Source organism: Bos taurus, chromosome 12 (genome assembly GCF_002263795.3).
Source record: "Bos taurus isolate L1 Dominette 01449 registration number 42190680 breed Hereford chromosome 12, ARS-UCD2.0, whole genome shotgun sequence".
Classification (NCBI taxonomy): Eukaryota; Metazoa; Chordata; class Mammalia; order Artiodactyla; family Bovidae; genus Bos; species Bos taurus.
In genome coordinates this window covers 63,619,660-63,635,116 of record NC_037339.1, presented here as the reverse complement: position 1 = coordinate 63,635,116, position 15,457 = coordinate 63,619,660, and positions in this window count along the sequence as shown.

Here is a 15,457-nt window from a genome sequence, read left to right as displayed (position 1 = left end):
ACTCAAGCTTCAACTTAATTTACATTGATTTTTTTGACTTTGTGATGTACAGCAACCTGTATCTTTCTTATTATAGACCAAAAACACAAAATGTATTCAATGTAATACTACAATCTGCAATTTAATTACAAACAATTTTTGATTTCCCAAATTAATTCTTACCATTTAGGCAAAATTATATTTTAAACAATTTAAAATATATTTATAAGTATTTTTATTCAATTACAGGCACTGATCTTCATGAAGGGAGCCTGGCAGTCTGGCATTTAAAAGGGATTTTGGCCTAAATAGAAATCCTATGAAGTCATGGGTTTAAATTAAATCATTTTCAGGGATTATGTTCTTGGAAAGTTATTTTTTCTTATAGGTCTAATTTGTAAATTCTAATTACAAAAATACTATTGAGATCAGTCCTGGGTGTTCATTGGTAGGACTGATGTTGAAGCTGAAACTCCAATACTTTGGCCACCTGATGCAAAGAGCTGACTCATTTGAAAAGACCCTTGATGCTGGGAAAGATTGAGAGCAGGAGGAGAAGGGGATGAGAGAGGATGAGATGGTTGGATGGCATCACCGACTCAATGGACATGGGTTTGGATGGCCTCCGGGAGTTGGTGATGGACAGGGAGGCATGGCATGCTGTGGTTCGTGGGGTCGCAAAGAGTCAGACATGACTGAGTGACTGAACTGAACTGAACTGAGCTATTGAAAATGTATTCCATTACTTTACACACATTTGAAAAACCCAGATCCAGTGATATACAGGAATTCTACTTTATTGCTTAAAATACCTTGTATTACCAATAAAAATAGCTAAGAGCAAAGATCTGTTGCTAGTTAAAATTCTTTCTGAATTATTTTTATAACATTTTATTTTATCTAATTAATTACATATGGTTTTAAATTCCTTCTATATGTGACAAAATTTTTTATCTGTGTTAGTCACTCAGTCGTGTCTGACTCTTTGCAACCCATGGGCTGTAGTCGGCCAGGTTCCTCTGTCCACAGGATTCTCCAAGCAAAAATATTGGAGTGGATTGCCATTTCCTTCTCCAACAATTTTTTATAAATAGAATAATTAAAATAATTTTTGTCTTCTTAGAGTTTGCAATTCAGTGGTAGATATTAACTTACAGTCATATTTTATTAACAAAACAAAAATATTAAATTATAAACATGGTAAGCGCTGAGAGGGGAAAAAAAATAAGTATAAAGAATTTGGTTTAGATAATAGGTTTAAACCTAGACAAACTCCAGAATAACACACAGCACCTTGTGGTTGTCCTGTCTCCTACTTTGTGTGTGGGATAAGTTATGTCAGTTGTGTCTGACTCTTTGCAACCCTCTGGACTGTAGCATGCCACGTTCCTCTGTCCATGGGATTCTCCATGCAAGAATACTGGAGCGGTTTGCCATGCCCTCCTTCAAGGGATCTTCCTGACCCAGGGTTTGAACCCGGGGCTCCTGCATCTCCTGCATTGCAGGAGGATTCTTTACCCAATGAGCCACCTAGGAAGCCCCTCTGCTACTTTCAGCAGCTACTAATGAAGGGGAGGACCTTCTAGACAAAGCTATGGTTTTTCCAGTAGTCATGAATGGAAGTGAGAATTGGACTATAAAGAATGCTTTTGAACTGTAATGTTGGAGAAGACTCTTGAGAGTCCCTTGGGCTACAAGGAGATCAAACCTGTCCATCCTAAGGAAATCAGTCCTGAATATTCATTGGAAGGACACATGTTGAAGCTGAAACTTCAATATTTTGGCCACTTGATGCTAAGAACTGACTCACTGGAAAAGACCCTGATGCTGGGAAAGACTGAAGGTAGGAGGAGAAGGGAATGACAGGATGAGATGGTTGGAAAGCATCACCAACTCGATGGATATGAGTTTGAGCAAAGTCTGGGAGTTGGTGATGGACACAGGAGATGCTGCAGTCCATGGGGTGGCAAAGAGTTGGACACAACTGAATAACTGGACTGAATTGAATGAAGGAGAAATGCATATTAATTCCAGACAGAGGAAATAGCACAGGATGTCATTGTTTGGAAGGGAGAGTTTTTGCATGTACATGATCATTATGTCCTTAAAGGTAAAGAATCACTTGGAAGAGATCAAAATTGGATGAGTGAAGTGAATGAAGTTGCTCAGTCATGTCCGACTCTTTGCGGCCCCATGGACTGTAGCCTACCAGGCTCCTCTGTCCATGGGATTTTCCAGGCAAGGGTACTGAAGTGGGTTGCCATTTCCTTCTCCAGGGGATCTTCCTGACCAAGGAATTGAACCCAGGTCTCCTGCATTACAGGCAGATGCTTTACCCTCTGAGCCACCAGGGATAATGGAGACCAAATGAAGAATTATCATTGTAAATCAGTTAGGGTATGATCACAGCTGGAAAATGGGAAGTGGTGAACTCATAGATAGTGTGTGTGCGCATGTGTATGTGCATGTGTACTCATGTCTACACATATAGGTGAATATGGCACCCCACTCCAGTACTCTTGCCTGGGAAATCCCATGGACGGAGGAGCCTGGTAGGCTACACTCCATGGGGCCACTAAGAGTCGGACACGACTGAGCGACTTCACTTTCACTTCTCACTTTCATGCATTGGAGAAGGAAATGGCAACCCACTCCAGTGTTCTTGCCTGGAGAATCCTGGGGACAGAGGAGTCTGGTGGGCTTCTCTCTATGGGGTCGCACAGAGTCGGACAGGACTGACACGACTTAGCAGCAGCAGCAGCATTAACACCAAAAAAAAAAAAAAAACCCTGTTCAATTTAACCTAAAAGGTAACAGAAAAAAAGTTAATTTCTAGCTTTGCCTAGCTGAATGTTATTACAGCTGGTAAGTGAAGTGGAAAAAGACGATTAAACTGGGAGATGGATGATTATAAATTTATCTTCGTAAATTCTTGTTTTGGATTTTTTTTTCTTTTTAATATACAAAGAGAACTATGGGTCCACAATCTCTTACTTCAGTATTTAAAATTCAAAGTTCCTTGAAAATCATACGATTTGTTCTCAAAAATATGTAGCAACTTGTTTGACAGTGGACAGGTGATGGTTTAGTCACTAAGTCATGTCTGACTCTTGAGACCCCATGGACTATAGCCCGCCAGGCTCCTCTGTCCATGGGATTTTCCAGACAAGGATAATGGAGTATTTTGCCATTTCCTTCTCCAAGGGATCTTCCTGACCCAGGGATCAAACCTGTGTCTCCTGCCCTGCAGGCAGATTCTTTACTGACTGAGCTAAAATTATCTAAACCAATATGAGAGTATATTATGCACACTTAATATAAATATTTTAAAATTCAGGATGGTTTTGTGTACTGGTTATAGTTTCCGTAATATCCAGTTTGTTAGCCTATCTAAAATCTGAATGTTACTTAAATTTTAGGCTCATAGCGCTCCAATGGTTTCAAATAAAGGGTTGAAATCTTTATACTATTACAGTTGTGTTCACAAGTGTAGAGCAAAGAGATGAAAACAAGGCTACAGAAAGAAACGTGGTTTACTTACTGATTCACAGTCATGAGAGAATACACAGAATAGGAAGGGAACAAGGCCTTGTGCCAAAAGGTAGAATCGCAATACCTGAAGATAAGCTAATAAATAGGAAACAAAGGAATGCACCCAGTGGTCACAGAAAAACCAGGAAAGTCTAATGTCACAGACCATGAAGAGAATATCCCAAGGAAAAAGGGACAGCCTACTTTAAAATTGGGGTGTTAGGCTCTCTGCTATTGAATTGCAGGAGTTGCTCACAATTTTGAATGTTAATACCTTATATATGTGGATTCAAAACTATTTTGCCCCAGTGTTTTCTTTACATGTTTTACTCTGTTGCTTTTTGCCATGCAGAATCGTTTTAGTTTGTTATAGTCCTACTCATCTATTTTAGCTTTTGTTGCCTGTGCTTAAGTGTCATACACAAGAAATCACTGCCAAGATCAATGTCATGAAGCTTTTCTCCTACCTGTTCCTAAAGATATATGAGAAGATGCTCACTGTCCTTTATCACTAAGGACTTGCAAAACAAAACCACAGTGAGAAAGCAGTGCTTACCTGTTAGCTTGGCTATTATCAATAAAACAAAAGACAAGTGTTGGCGAGGATGCGGAGAAATTAGAACTATTTTGCGCTGTTGGTGAAAACAAAAGGTGCAGCTGCTATATAAAACAGTATGGAGTTTCCTCAAGAAATTAAAATCAACCTACCTATGAAAGTGAAAGTTGCTCAGTCGTGTCCAACTCTTTGTGACCCCATGGACTATACAGTGGCCAAAATACTGCAGTGGATACCCTTTCCATTCACCAGGGGATCTTCTCAACCCAGGGATTGAACCCATTACAGGCAGATTCTTTACTATCTGAGCCATACTACCTATATTATAAATAAAAAATCTCTTCTGGGTATATACACAGAAGAACTAAGATCAGGATCTACCTATAGCTAGCTAGCTAAGTCGCTTCAGTCGTGTCCGACTCTGTGCGACCCCGTAGATGGCAGCCCACCAGGCTCCTGCCTTCATGGGATTCTCCAGGCAAGAGTACTGGAGTGGGTTGCCATTGCCTTCTCCAATGTATGAAAGTGAAAAGTGAAAGTGAAGTCGCTCAGTCGTGTCTGACTCTTAGCGACCCCACAGACTTCACCCTACCAGGCTCCTGCATCCATGGGATTCTCCAGGCAAGAGTACTAGAGTGGGTTGCCATTGCCTTATCAACCAAATATCACTTCTGGGTATATATCCAGAAGAATTGAAATGAGGATCTTGAAGAGATATCAGACTCCCATGTCTATTGCAATGGTTTTTACTGTAGCCAAGATATATACAACCTAAATGTCTACAGGCAAATGAATAAAGAAAATGCGATATATACATATGATAGAATACTGTTCTCCTAAAAGAAGGAAATCCTGCTCTGTGTGACAATACTGATGAACTCTGAGAACACTATGCTAAGTGAAATAAGCAAATCACAGAAAGGCAAATACTGTGTTATTCTGTTTATATGAGTTATCTAAAAATAGTCACAGAAGCAGAGAATATAATGGTGGTTGTCAGGAGGTGAGGGGAAGAGGACATGGGGCGTTGCTAATCAACAGATATAAAAATTTTAGTTATGCAAGATGGAGAAGTTCTAGAGGTCTTCTGTATAACATTGTGCCTATGGTTAACGACACTGTGTGTGCAGTGTACTTCCACATCTATTAAAAGAGTAAATCTAATGTTAATTGTTCTCATCACAATAAAATAAAAGAAGAAAGAAAGAGCCAACACTGTTTAATACTGCAGAGAAGTTAAGGAGTTGAGAACTTTAGAATGTCTTTTTGGAATATATACCAAAAAAATTGTAAATTTTGCAAGAGACAGTTCAGGGAAGGGCTGAGAAGTAATCCAGATTACAGGTGTGAATGGCAAGATAATGACCTAGTATTGCAATGTGAATTATATTCACAAAAAAATTCTCAATGATTTCTTTGTTATTATTGTTCAGTCACTCAGTTGTGTCTGAGTTTTTGTGACCCTATGGACTGCAGCACACCAGGCCTTCCTGTCCCTCACCATCTCCCAGAGTTTTCCCAAGTTCATATTCATTGCATTGGTGATGCCATCCAGCCATCTCATTCTCTGATGCCCTCTTCTCCTTCTGTCCCAATTATTTATTGCAGCAGTATAAATGCTACTTTGGAAATTATTTACACCATGGTGAATATAACTAAACTCATAGGAAGCAAGGTAGAGTGAAATAACAAAATTTTATCATGCTATAAAATTTAATTGTAGAAATAACAGAATTAAAATGACTTTTTATTATCCTTAGCAGCATGACAGCAGCAAATAATTTAACTGAGGATGTATATTAACTGAGACATCTTTAACTATAATATTTTATTAATATATGCTACAAAATTTTAAGGTAAAGCTAACCCTACATTAAGGATAAGGAAACTAAATTTCAAAACCAATCTTTAGTTTTTCCATAGATGTAGGGCATGCACTTTTGAATTAAGATCTGCTTAAATCTAAAATGGTCATTCTGTCACTAAATATACTGCCTTCCTTTTATATCTCAAATGCTTGCTGATATATATTAAGTAATTCCAAGTTATTATGCTGTCATTTTGCAATGCATGTCCTTTCTGTAATTTCCAACTAATAGCATGATTTACATAATGCTCTAGGGATTTATAATACTGCTGACATGAAGGAGATATTGATACATCCAGGGTAGTTTAGGAAATAGGAAGGATATAATGGATAATGGTAATATATCTGAGTTTTTAGTATCTGTCTTTAAAGGAAATAACCCAGTGACTTTTTAATAACAGTTATTACATATACCATTTCTGTAAAGAATGCAAGGCCAAGACACTAAAGAACTACATGTTTAAAAAATTACTGTTTGATTACCAATAAAGATAGCTTTTATTTCTTTTTTTTTCACATTTTATTTTTATTTTATTTTTTAACTTTACAATATTGTATTGGTTTTGCCATATATCAAAATGAATCTGCCACAGGTATACACGCGCTCCCCATTCTGAACCCTCCTCCCTCCCTGTACCATCCCTCTGGGTCATCCCAGTGCACCAGCCCCAAGCACCCAGTATCGTGCATCAAACCTGGACTGGCGACTCGTTTCATATATGATATTTTACATGTTTCAAGGCAATTGAGAAAAGTAAAGGCAATAACATTTTGCTTTGTTTTATATATGTTATACAATTGTAAATTTTTTCTTTAATTCTACACAATTTATTAAAATTTAGAATATACAATTCAGTGGTTCAAGTTATATCTGTGGACAATGGTTTTGTGATTAAAGGTATAGTCTATATCCTTTGCTGTCATTAAACATTTAAAATTCCATGCTTACTTAACAAAGACTTATTGGTATCTTCCTGAAAGTCTTTACTGGTCCATAGTTTTTCTATACTTAACAAGCTAAGGTGCTGTCTTCAGTCTTCTTTTAAAAGGCTTGTTTGAGGTAACTGGAAATTCTGCTCTGTGAAGGCAAGTGTTATGAATTATTCAGATATCATAGGGTTTCCACTTTATTTTAATCTACTTAACCCCTGATCTCACCATTACAATTAGGTGTACATTCATATGGGAGTAGCCAAAGTGTCTCAAAATAAATGTTCTAGAAAATGAAGATTTTATTGCTGTAACACACCTATCTAAAACTTTAGTTAAAGCAAAGATAACTATGCAGTTCAGAAACTTTATCAGGATTAGAAGTGCAAAGTGATAAAGAATTAGTCTCATAAAGAATTAGTTTATCATCCCTGAAACAGAGTGCATGGGACATAATAGGGAATGGTGACACCTGAAATTACATAGCAAAAGAATATGAGTTAGAATATTAGCATGTTTGATTATAAAGCATTACTGAAACATTTCTGGGTAGGAACTATTGTGTTTTTGTTTTATATAAGTCCTCAATACCAATCCAAAACAATACTTATTTTAAAATGCTTTCTTTATATATATATATAAGGATTCTTGGATTTCAAAAGTTGGGAAATTAGTTTTTGCAATAACTTTTTTAAAAGTTGAGCATTTAAAATGTATGTATTGACATCACAGTAGTTTCAGTGGAATTTGGGGACTACCTTTATCATTAATTTATGAAAATATTAATTAGAATTTATTACCTGGTTTTCATAAAAATATTCAATCTTTTCAAAGTGACAAACCAATATATCATATTAAAAAGTAGAAATATCATTTTCTCACAAGGGTCAGAATAGTCAAAGCTATGATTTTTTCCAGTTGTCCTGTATGGATATGAGAGTTGGACCATAAAGAAGGCTGAGTGCCAAAGAACTGATGCTTTCAAACTGAGATGCTGGAGAAGACTCTTGAGAGTCCCTTGGACAACAAGGAGATCAAATCTGTTAATCCTAAAGGAAATCAACCCTGAATATTCACCAGAAGGACCGATGCTGAACTGAAGCTCCAATACTTTGGCCACCTGATGCAAAGAGCCAACTCATTGGAAAAGACCCTGATGCTGGGAAAGACTGAGGGCAGGAGGAAAAGGGGGAGACAGAGGATGAGATGGTTGGAGGGCATCACTGATTCAATGAACACGAGTTTGAGCAAACTCTGGGAGATAGTGAAGGACAGGGAAGTGTGGCGTGCTACAGTCCATGAGGTCACAAAGAGTTGGACACAAATGAGTGACTGAACAACAAACGACTATGATATATACCATTATTAACACAAGTACGTAAATGTTACTTGCAAATTTACAAGTCTGAAAATTTGTGATGAGCCAGTTTGCAGAGACCTTTGGCCAATGTCAGCATTCTTGGCAGGTAAAGTTGTACCCAGGGCTCTCACGGCACAGACTCCACTGTGTGAAGAAACTCTGTGTGCCCTAAGTGTATTCTAGCCCCTTTTAAACTAATGGACATACATGGAATGTGATATGGGGGTGGGGTTCACTGTCTCTCTTGACATGTTCCTGATAGCAAGTGAAGTTCACCAGATAAGGTGGCTCCCCTTTTCTGAAACTCGAACATAGTGCAAATGGGTGATCTGGGCGTACCTTGTTCTGTGGAATAATGAAAAATTTGGGTACTCACTGGTCTCTTCAATGCCATTGCTTAGAATTTTCTCTCCGTTCTGTACAAATAAGATAATTGTTCCATACCTCCTTCTTCATCTATTTTCATTCCATTAACCTCTCTGGGGCTTCTCTGGCTAGCCCACTATATAATGTAAACTCAGCAGCTATAATAAAAATATGGGGTTATCTTATTCTCAGTGTGGTTTGATGAATTTCCTAATGATTATGTAGATTACAAGTGCAAATACACACTTACCTTCAAATGTATTTATATATCCAGTCTTACAGGAAATGGATTTAATGCCAGATGAATGATTTGTAATCTAGGGCAAGGCACTTACTCTGTAGACTTAGTGTGACTAGTTCATAACTTCCTCATTTTCACAATTTGACTTCTGGCATTCCTTTTATAGATCAGTAATCTGAGCAAGTATGTGCTCACAATTAGTCTTTATAGTTAATCTTGGAATTTGCAGGCTAGCAAGCACTAGAAGGCACGATTTGTGCGTGTATGTGTGTTTTTTAGAGACTGTGGTAATAATGTCTGGGGCTTCCCTGTTGGCTCTAATGGTAAAGAATCTGCCTGCAAAGCATGAGACCTGGGTTTCATCCCTGAGTCAGGAAGATCTCCTGGAGAAGGGAATAGCTACCCACTCCACTATTCTTGCCTGGAGAATCCCATGGACAGAGGAATCTGGTAGGCTACAGTCCATAGCATCACGCAGAGTCTAACACGAGTGAAGCAACTCAGCACGCATGCAAGCATCAGTATATCTAGAATAAGCCCAGGGTAAAATTAATAATCAAATGGATAAAATCATATCTATAAGTATTACTTTCGAAGGTGTTCTTCGGAGACTTGAAGTATAGGCTAACAGAACTAAGCTATTTCAAAGTATCATATTAATTATTTTAAACAGCGCATTTTATAAACTTGAAAACATGTCTAAATGATATAATATAAAAGGTGTCATTTAATGAACTACATTTTTGAAGAACAGAGGAGAAAATTTTAATTGATGTTATTATACTTCTAAGCTTTGTGTTTTGAAAGACTTCAAATAATGCTGGTCAAGAAAGTTTCTAAAAAAGAAGCATGATATCAAATGAGCAGAATAAAGTGGATATGAACTTGGAAATGTGAACTAGAAAAAAAAAATATCTAAATTCAATAACTTTTTCTATCACTTATACACCAGCACTGAGAAGCTTAGGTTAAACAACTTCAGGGAGATATAGGGTTTAAAAAGTTTATAAAATTTAAAATAATAAAAACATGTAGAAATTTATTAGGACATTTGTTTCACATCATGCTGTCATGCATTCATCTATCATGTGTATCAAAAGTACTCCAATCTAGGTACTGTATTTGGAAAATAAAGTTGTAAAGCAAACATTTTGAAATGGTGATACTAACATATAAAGAAAGAGAGAGAGAGATGGAAAGTTCAATGAATACACTATAACAGACTATATTCAGAATAATAAAAGAGGGATGGACAAAATTTTAGTTTGGATGGTGTTTTAAAAGTAGAAAATATATAGAAAATCATTTCGATCAAGAGAAATAAGAAAAATTATTGAAAACATAATTTATATTGGACAGAATTTGCCAAAACTTCCAAAAAGATGCATTCAGTTAAATGCATGGAATTAAGCCTACACAATCCAAAGCTATTCTGGCAAATACAAATAGTACAGTTTGTTTTTTAAAATATGTAAGGATGTTTATAAATTATAAATTATGATACATCATGGAAGGAGTTAATTACTCAAGAATGTATTTTATGAAAGAGAAAGTGTGATCAAGTTCTAAAATTTCCAGCAAAATACAGTTACTTTTCTCAATTTGAAACATTTGCTGGGATTCTTAAACAGTGACATGAAATTATAGTTTTAAATGCCATGAGTTATAAACTCTAGGTGTAATAGAAGAAATCTTGGCAATGCTGATGGTCTAGAAGAAGTTGGAATCATGATTATATCTTATTAGTCAGACTTAATAAACTCAAAATTCTCCAATCCAGGCTTCAACAGCACATGAATCATGAACTTCCAGATATTCAAGCTGGATATAGAAAAGGCAGAGGAATCAGAGGTCAGATTGCCAACATCTGCTGAATCATCAAAAAAGTAAGAGAGTTCCAGAAAAATATCTATTTCTGCTTTATTGACTATGCCAAAAACAAACTGTGGGAAATTCTTACAGATGAGAATAGCAGATCATCTGACCTGTCTCCTGAGAAATATGTATGCAGGTCAGGAAGCAACAGTTAGAACTGGACATGGAACAACAGACTGGTTCCAAATAGGAAAAGGAGTACGTCAAGGCTGTATATTGTCACCCTGCTTATTTAACTTCTATGCCAAGTACATCATGAGAAACGCTAGGCTGGAAGAAGCACAAGCTGGAATCAAGATTGCCGGGAGAAATCTCAATAACCTCAGATATGCAGATGACACCACGCTTATGGCAGAAAGTGAAGAAGAACTAAAGAGCCTCTTGATGATAGTGAAAGAGGAGAGTGAAAAAGTTGGCTTAATGCTCAACATTCAGAAAACAAAGATAATGGCATCTGGTCCCATCACTTCATGGCAAATAGATAGGGAAACAATGGAAATGGTGAGATATTTTATATTCTTGGGCTCCAAAATCACTGCAGATGGTGACTACAGCCATGAAATTAAAAGACACTTTCTCCTTGGAAGAAAAGCTATCACCAACCTAGACAGTATATTAAAAAGCAGAGACATTACTTTACCAACAAAGGTCCATCTAGTCAAAGCTATGGTTTTTCCAGTGGTCATGTATGGGTGTGAGAGTTGAACTATAAAAAAAGCTGAGCAATGAAAAATTGATGCTTTTGAATTGTGGTGTTGGAGAAGACTCTTGAAAGAGAGTCCCTTGGACTGCAAGGAGGTTCAACCAGTCAACCCTAAAGGAAATCAGTTGTGAATGTTCATTGGAAGGACTGATGCTGAAGCTGAGACTCCAATACTTTGGCCACCTGATGCGAAGAATGAACTCATTTGAAAAGACCCTGATGCGGGAAAGATTGAAGGAGGGAGGAGAAGGGGACGACAGAGGATGAGATGGTTGGATGGCATCACTAACACAATGGACATGAGTTTAAGTAGGGTCTGGGACTTGGAGATGGACAGGGAGGCCTGGCGTGCTGCAGTCCATGCGGGTAGCAAAGAGTCAGGCACGACTGAGTGGCTGAACCAAATGAATAAGCTTTCTGATGCAACATTCCATGGCAGTGGAATGAAAAGGAAAAACAGTTTATTGGATATATTTACAGAGGTGGACTAACTGACCATTGACCAAGATGGACTAAATCTTCCACTTGGCTTCGCTAAACCTTCCTGAATGTATGCTCCTGACCTCCCCTTCCTTAGAGCATTTGCTGTAGATAATCTGCAATTGAAGTTATTTCTCTGATCCTTTAAGACTCAAATTTTCTCCAAGCCTCTTTCCCATGGACCTGGGCTCCATGCCTTTGAAATGTAATCAGGAGGAAAAATAGCACCTCTAGCTCCTAGCCCTGTGAGAAGATAGATGCCCAACTTCTAACCAATCAGCAAAAACAGGGGACTAGTCACTTTGACCAATTCCTGCAAGGTCCCAGGGTACAGCCTTCACTAGCTCACCCCAGTACTTGAGTTCAATCTTACTCCTATCAGAAGAGCAATGTTTATCCATAATTTTATCAAGGTATGATTGACAAATTGAAATTGCATGTAGTTAAGTTGCACAGTGTGATTCCTTTGTTTATTCCTGTTTAACGCCATCACGTACACTTTTCTTTAACATCAAGTATGCTGCAAAAATTAAAGGACACTGTAAATCAGAATGAGTAGTACATTTTTCACACTTCTGGTTCAATTTTTTTTTTATGTTTAGCTGTATGATGTGTCTAGAATTAATTCTTCTGTACAGTGTGAATCGCTCTTTGAACTTGACTTACTCTCAGATGGTGACATCATTGTCCATAAATCATCTGCTGTCTATTCTGTTCTACTGGTCTGTGATGCCACCAAACTAATTTCATGGATGTATTGGGAAATTGTTCAATTATTGATGCTGTATTGTTGTATCATAAATTGTTAGTCTGGGTGAACATGTCCCTTCTAATTTTTGTGAGTAGTTTTTCTGGATGTACATATTTGTTTAATTGATCATATAATTTTTAGATTCAAATTTTTAATTCTGGGAAAAATGAACATAATTATATATTGACCAAGGTCACATTAAATTTAGAACTAAAAAATTTAATGATTTTGAGTATTCTTAACAATTTGTCTTTGCAATTTTTTAGGTTTTGTTTGCATGCATTACTTCTTTAAGAATGTTTGAAAATTTGTTTCATATATATTGTTACTGTACATTACTGTATACTTTAGTCATAAGCATTTGATCTTTTTTATTGTTCAAACAAATGAATCCTTTCATTTTATTCTGTTAAAAAGTGTTTTGTATTGTATGTCAGATAGTGATTGTTGTAACAGTTTTTGTAGCCTATGGAAATCAGTATGGATTTCTTCTTTCCTTTTCAGTTTACTTTCTTGGATTTTCCATGTATCAGTAATTAAATTTTTTCCTTAATGAATATTTATTGAGTAGTTAATATGTGCTGCATGCTTATAGTATACATCAGTAAACAAATTCATCAAAGATTCCTCTCTTCATGGATTGTACTTTCTAGTAATGCAATTTAGTGTGCTAAAAATGGCAAAACCAATACAATATTGTAAAGTTAAAAAATAAAAGAAAAAAAGAAAAAAATGTTATATAGTCTTGGATAAACACAAATATGTATTAACTGTGGAAATACATGCCTGGGGATGACAAATCAAGAGTAGTTGTTATTACTGGGAAAGGAAAGAGGAAATGTGATAATGGAGAACTATATATGCAAGTGTTTAACTATCAATGCAAAGAAACAGAGGAAAACAACAGAATGGGAAAGACTAGAGATATCTTCAAGAAAATTAGAGGCACCAAGGGAACACTTCATGCAAAGATGAGCTCGATAAAGGACAGAAATGGTATGGACCTAACAGAAGCAGAAGATATTAAGAAGAGGTGGCAAGAATACACAGGAGAACTGTACAAAAAAATCTTCATGACCAAGAAAATCACGATGGTGTGATCACTCACCTAGAGCCAGACATCCTGGAATGTCAAGTCAAGTGGGCCTTAGAAAGCATCACTATGAACATAGCTAGTGGAGGTGATGGAATTCCAGTTGAGCTATTTCAAATCCTGAAAGATGATGCTGTGAAAGTGCTGCACTTACTATGCCAGCAAATTTGGAAAACTCAGCAGTGGCCACAGGACTGGAAAAGGTCAGTTTTCATTCCAATCCCAAAGAAAGGCAATGCCAAAGAATGCTCAAACTACCACACAATTGCACTCATCTCACACGCTAGTAAAGTAATGCTCAAAATTCTCCAAGCCAGGCTTCAGCAATATGTGAACTGTGAATTTCCAGATGTTCAAGTTGGTTTTAGAAAAGGGAGAGGAACCAGAAATCAAATTGCCAACATCTGCTGGAGCATCGAAAAAGCAAGATAGTTCCAGAAAAACATCTATTTCTGCTTTATTGACTATGCCAAAGCCTTTGACTCTGTGGATCACAATACACTGTGGAAAATTCTGAAAGAGATGGGAATACCAGACCACCTGATCAGCCTCTTGAGAAACCTATATGCAGGTCAGGAAGCAACAGTTAAAACTGGACATGGAACAGACTGGTTCCAAATAGGAAAATGAGTACATCAAGGCTGTATATTGTCACCCTGCTTATTTAACTTCTATGCAGAGTACATCATGAGAAACGCTGGACTGACAGAAGCACAAGCTGGAATCAAGATTTCCAGGAGAAATCTCAATAACCTCAGATATGCAATGACACCACCCTTATGGCAGAAAGTGAAGAAGAACTAAAGGGCCTCTTGATGAAAGTGAAAGAGGAGAGTGAAAAAGTTGGCTTAAAGCTCAACATTCAGAAAATGAAGATCATGGCATCTGGTCCCATTACTTCATGGGAAATAGATGGGGAAACAGTGTCAGACTTTATTTTTAGGGGGCTCCAAAATCACTGCAGATGATGATTGCAGCCAGGAAATTTAAAGATGCTTACTCTTTGGAAGGAAAGCTATGACCAACCTAGATAGCATATTCAAATGCAGAGACATTACTTTGCCAACAAAGGTCCATCTAGTCAAGGCTATGATTTTTCCAATGGTCATGTATGGATGTGAGAGTTGGACTGTGAAGAAAACTGAGTGCTGAAGAATTGATGCTTTTGAACTGTGGTGTTGGAGAAGACTCTTGAGAGTCCCTTGGACTGCAAGCATATCCAACCAGTCCATTCTAAAGGAGATTGGTCCTGGGTGTTCTTTGGAAGGAATGACGCTAAAGCTGAAACTCCAGTACTTTGGCCACCTCATGCGAGGAGTTGAGTCATTGGAGAAGACTCTGATATGGGAGGGATTAGGGGCAGGAGGAGGAGGGGACAACTGAGGATGAGATGGCTGGATGTCATTACCGACTCGATGGACCTGAGTTTGAGTGAACTCCGGGAGTTGGTGATGGACAGGGAGGCCTGGCCTGCTGAGATTCATGGGGTCGCAAAGAGTCGGACACGACTGAGCAACTGAACTGAACTGAACTATATAATATTTTATTTCTTGAAATAAGGGTTATTGGATATTACTTTTTCTGTATACTCAAAGTGCAACCTCTTTGCCATACTGTCCATGTATATGGAAAATAGGCACCAGAATGAAGAACTAAATGATTCTATACAAAAATACTTTAAGTGTTACTTTAGAGCAGGCCATTTACACCAGCAGATGAGAGTTT